This window comes from Zootoca vivipara, chromosome 11 (genome assembly GCF_963506605.1).
Source record: "Zootoca vivipara chromosome 11, rZooViv1.1, whole genome shotgun sequence".
In the NCBI taxonomy this organism is placed as follows: Eukaryota; Metazoa; Chordata; class Lepidosauria; order Squamata; family Lacertidae; genus Zootoca; species Zootoca vivipara.
The window spans coordinates 55,907,902-55,913,790 of record NC_083286.1 but is presented as its reverse complement, the minus strand read 5'-3'; positions in this window follow the sequence as shown (position 1 = coordinate 55,913,790).

The following is a 5,889-nucleotide window of genomic DNA, read 5'->3' as shown; positions in this document are numbered from 1 at the left end:
TGGTCTGACTCTGTACTTGTTTCCTGCCACTAATTGGCTGGTGTTTTGCCAGTAGAGAAACAAAAGGAGAGAAAGCAACCATAACAGGGAGAAATGGGAGGGGTGAAATCTGAAGGTTTTATTGGCCTAACACATTTGAAAATATGCCTCTTCTTCAGGGGCACTGCAAATAAGAATATCGAGCATTTTGTATAACATGATTCAATTAAAACTATTATACCATATAGCAAGTGTGAAAGTACTATTATTTCAATATTGGCAGTGAGCCCCCTATTGAGATGTGGACGCCAGGGCTGAACAGCGCCTTGCCTCCAAACCATAGTTTGCAAAGTTGCTTCAAGCCATGGTTCAAAGGCTTGATGCTAACCACGGTTTGCCACTGTTTTTATCTTGGGCAAGCTATAGTTAGGAAAAGTCAGGCAGTAAACAAGGGAATCCTTGAGCAACAGTGGATAAAGGTCATGAAATCTGAACTGCTGTGTTAATAGTTTTCTGGGTTATTGCAGCTATTGTAATAAATGTGCCTTAAAGGAGGGAGGGAAGGTGTTTCCTGTGTGCCAAATAAAACCACAGACAAAGTTCACAAGTTGTGGCGGTTTCCTATTCTCTCTTTTTTCGGCATCAGAAGCCACTGGAAGATTAGGAACTTGCTGTTCCATTTTAGAAGTTCCTCATTCTCTTTTCTGCAGTCTGAGCTGTCACCTGCGGTTTCCTTTCTGGTGGAAATCATGTGCTGAGCCCCATCATAGAAACAGATATTCCATATCAAAACAATTCGGTGGAAGCTGATTCACTCCTAAGGCACTGGACTGCAAAAGCAAAGCAAAGCTAGTTTTTCATCCAGGTCCGTTGCTCTACAGTGCAAGAAGGGGATAGGAGAAGACCTGGTGCTGGAACAGTTTCAGCACTGGAACATCCTAAGCTATGGTTACAGGTAGGTAGCCGTGTTGGTCTGGATCGAAGTAAAATAAAAAAATTCCTTCAGATACTTTATTCCCGCTGTAGCGGTTCCTATTTATCTACTTGCATTTTGACGTGCTTTCGAACTGCTAGGTTGGCAGAAGCTGGGACCGAGCAATGGGAGCTCGCCCCGTCACAGGGATTCGAACCGCTGACCTTCTGATCAGCAAGCCCTGATCCTAAGCTATGGTTTTGTACGGAGCAGCAATGTTGCACTATTGCAACAAGGCAAAATCATCTTGGCTTCTGTCAGTAGAGTGGCTCTTTCAGAAGAAGCCATTTGGAGGTGTCCTTCGTAACTAGTTTGCAGGCACTGAAATGTACTGTAAAGGCAGGTGCTGCTCTAACACAGGCAAAGATTGCCAATGACGACACAGAGCTGATTATTCAGGAGTATGTCTAACCCATCCTAACTAACCTACCTGTCAAAATGGCCCACAGAGGGTAGGATAGATAGCCACCTGCTAGTATTTGCAGATCAACCTACCATTAAAGACCTAGGATGTAAAGGTAAAGGGACCCCTGACCCTTAGGTCCAGTCGTGACCGACTCTGGGGTTGCGCGCTCATCTCGCATTATTGGCCGAGGGAGCCAGCGTATAGCTTCCAGGTCACGTGGCCAGCATGACAAAGCCGCTTCTGGCAAACCAGAGCAGCACATGGAAACGCCGTTTACCTTCCCGCTGTAGCGGTTCCTATTTATCTGCTTGCATTTTGACGTGCTTTCGAACTGCTAGGTTGGCAGAAGCTGGGACCGAGCAATGGGAGCTCGCCCCGTCACAGGGATTCGAACCGCTGACCTTCTGATCAGCAAGCCCTAGGCTCAGTGGTTTAACCCACAGCGCCACCTGGGTCCCATAGAGACCTAGGATGAAGGGCCATTAAAAAAAAACAACCCAACACCAGGTTCCCATTTCAATAAAATCTGCTTGCACTGAGTACCTATCCGAACCTCCCTGAACCCACAAGTCCCGCTCCAAGGGGTTCACCAAAATTAAGTTTCTCCCATACTCTAGTCTTCTGCACCATGACTAGTCACATGGAGTCACTAGTACTTCTTCCATCTAATGTTTGGCCAAAATCCTTCCTCCAATTTCTTTCTCTCTCTTTCTGAAAGAAGCTTTCATTTTTCATGTGCATCATTCTCTGGGCACTTGAGAATTGCTTTGGGTGCAGGATTTTGAGCTTACTTTATCATTCGGAGTGTTTTTCTTTCCATTAAATATTTCTCTGGGACTCTGCAGCTTTCCTGACTGCCCACACCTCCTGATCTGGGTAAGGGGGGTGGGGGTGGGGACATCCAGGGGAGAAGTTTGTTTTGGATGCCTTCTCCAAGGATTTGATTGAAGGGTGAGCACCTGGGAAAGGCATAGAGTGCAAAACGCTTGTGAGATGCTTTGCAGAATGAACAAAAAGATATTTACAAACAGCCTTCAGACACCTCAAAAGTAAAGCAAGCACATGAGCATAGAATCATGGAATCACAGAATTGTAGAGTTGTGGAGTTCAAGGGTCATGTAGTTCAGCCCCTACAATGCAGGAATCTCAACTAGGGCATACACGACAGATGGCCATCCAATCTCTTCTTAAAAACCTCCAAGAAAGGAGACTCCACCACCTCCTGAGGGAGTCCGTTCCTCTGTCAAACAGCCCTTACTGTCAGAAAGTTCTTCCTGGTGTTTCGTTGGAAGCTCCTTTCTTGCAACTTGAAGTCGTTGGTTCAGGTCCTACCCTCTGGAGCAGAAGAAAACAAGCTTGCTCCACCTTCACTGAAATGTTCTCTCCTCTTTCATAATTTTCAAATGCAATTTATTTTCTTGTTCATTGATTGAGAAGGGAGGGGGGGGTAAAACACAGGAGATATTTCCAACTTCCTTCATCCTTAAAAACAGCTGGCATCCAGAGCCAGCTCAAGGAATTTTGCTGCCTGAGACAAAGCAGAAGTTGGTGCCCCCTTCATGCGATGTACAGAAGCTAAGTGGATTGGCAATCGAATCTTTCTTCAACACTGACAACAGGATAATGTTCCTGCTGAGGGCAGGAGGCTAATTTAGGAGATACAGTGGTACCTCGGGTTACAAACGCTTCAGGTTACAAACTCCGCTAACCCAGAAATAGTACCTCAGGTTAATAACTTTGCTTCAGGATGAGAACAGAAATCGTGCTACAGCGGCACAGCGGCAGCAGGAGGCCTCATTAGCTAAAGTGGTGTTTCAGTTTAAGAACAGTTTCAGGTTAAGAACGGACCTCCGGAACGAATTAAGTTCTTAACCAGAGGTACCACTGTATATGAAAGGCATGCGATCTCCAACAGAGGGGAATGGTTGGAGGGAGTCTCAAAGAAAATGTCTGCAGCTGACCTCCAACATCTGCCGCCTGAGGCAATTGCCTCACTCTGCCTCGTGACAGGGCCAACCCAACTGGTGTCATGAAAAGGACACTGTGACACCAGAGGTTCGTTTCAGAGGCCAGTTCCGCTTTTATTGCTGCCATAAAATGTCTATTGCCACCTTTATTGTATTAGGAACAGTTGGAAAGAAAGAAGATGGCCATCCTATCTGTTTCACTTACATATGTCATGTTAGATTATCGGTGCTATTGCCGATGAAGGTTTTAGCACAGGAATTAATTCAATTCATTAAACAGCATATATACTTTAGTGAGCATCCTTCTTTCAATCAAGGGCGAGGAACCTGCAGTCCTGAAAATGTTGCTGGACTCCAACTCCCATAAGCCACAGCCAGCATTAGCCAACAGCCATCCAACTGGAGTCCCATCCAACTGCAGGTCCCCCGTCCCTGAGGAGCAACATTTCCCCAGCATGGCTGTGTAGCAAAAGGGAAACCTTCCCATCTTTGAATTTTTGCTCGTCGGCTGTTCAAGGCCCTGAACTCCTGCCAAGAGAATTGTGGGCAGGTGTGTCTGAACAGAATACAAATATTGCAATAATAACCCCATTTGAAGCTTAATCGGTATTTAAAGCCTGGAACTAGCAACTGCTGCCACAGTGTGAGCCACGGCAAGGAAGAGATTTGGTAAGCTTCGTAACCCCCCCTCCAGAGGTTCCACTGTGAGGGGGAAAAGATGGCGGCAAGTCTGTCGCCATGGAAACCAATAGGCACTGCCTCACTATGGAGGGTGGAAGGCTGCCAGGCCCGGTAATCCTCTCTCTCTCACACACACACAACCCAAGAGAAATTCAACATTCAACATTTTATTGGCTGCGTGGGGGGTCAAATGCACAGACTTTCAGAATGAGCCCCACTTTGTGAAGCACCATGTTACAGCTTTGGGCCTGGGCGCCCTGTGGCTCAGCTGACTGGAATTTTCCCCTCTGGCAAAAAAAGGGAAAATTCCACTGCCCTTTCCGATTCGCCCCCTCGCTGCGGCGAAGGGCTGGGCAATATTTTTTTTTATTGAGCACAAAAGTATTTGAGCCCACAATTTACGGCGGCGTGGAGATTTGCAAAGTTGGGCAGGGCAGGCTTTATCAACAGTCTCTTCAGCCATTAAAATATTGTTATGTGTTTGGGGGGGGGCGAGTCAGCTGTAGGCAAGATCCTTCTAACTCCTGGATTCGGCAAGTGTTAAAATATAAGCCAGGCTTGCTCCCTGTGTCGCGGTGATGGACTGGGTGCCGGGCCATTAAGGAGAACAAGGAATAGGGCAAAGCAAAGCCTGAGTTTAGAGTTGGATTGCCGTGATGTGAGCTAGAAGCAAAGGAGCATGCTGGAGAGAGAAAGAGAAGCACTTGAAATTAATGTTTGATTTCTACTTGAATCCAAGGCTGTGACGATGTGAGGAAGGCTGTGAAACCCTCCATGGCAGGCTCAGACCATATATACATGCAAATAAATCCTATTCACTGTGCCTCACTTCCAAAAGGAAATGTGAACACTTGCCTGGAACCCCTGGAATCTCGCACCACTTGGAGATTGGGGTGGCGGCGTGCAAAACTACGGAAACCATGTAAAGATCGAGAGAGAGAACTAGGCGAATGACTTGTAGCATCGTAGAATTGGAGAGTTGGAAAGCAGTGCAAGATTAAACCCTGTGGAGGCACCTAGGCAATTGAAATCAGTTTGGAGAAAGGTTGTTAGAAATAAAGAAGTCAAAGCATAAAAAGAATGGTTATTAGCAATGAAGAAGTTAAAATTTAGAAAAAAGAATGTGATGTTAGACTTGGAAACTGCGAGAATTACTTTAATAATTAGAACTCAAGAAGGGGAAATGGGGAAGTCCGAAAGGTTTAGTTTAGAAGCTTTAGAATGGTATTATTGTATTTCTATTTTTATTGTTGTTTTTTCTTTTTCTGTCTTTTTTATTCTTAATTGTTTTTGAAATGTGAAGAATTTGGGGGAATAAGAGTGGACAAATTGGTTTTGTATTCTTTTTTATTTTTTCTGTATTTCTTGATAAAATCCAATAAAATTAATTTTTAAAAAAGACAGTTGAAATCAGGGGGGAGCATTGCAAATTATCTCCTAATACTTGATTGTAATTTTCTTTCAAGATCAAATCAATCTTGTTTTGATCCGTTGTCATGGGGCCCGTAAAAGGCGTGGGGCCCACAGGCTGTTACCTATTCTGCCCATCTGGTAATCCGGCACAGTCGAAAAGGACACCAAGAGTCATCTAGTCAAACCACCAGGGACACGGGTGGCGCTGTGGTCTAAACCACCGAGCCTCTTGGGCTTGCCAATTGGAAGCTTGGCGGTTCGAATCCCCGTGACGGGGTGAGCTCCCGTTGCTCAGTCCCAGCTCCTGCCAACCTAGCAGTTCGAAAGCACGCCAGTGCAAGTAGATAAATAGGTACCGCTGTGGCAGGAAAGTAAAAACGGCATTTCCGTGCGCTCCGGCTTCTGTTACAGCGTTCTGTTGCACCAGAAGCAGTTTAGTCCTGCTGGCCACATGACCCAGAAAGCTATCT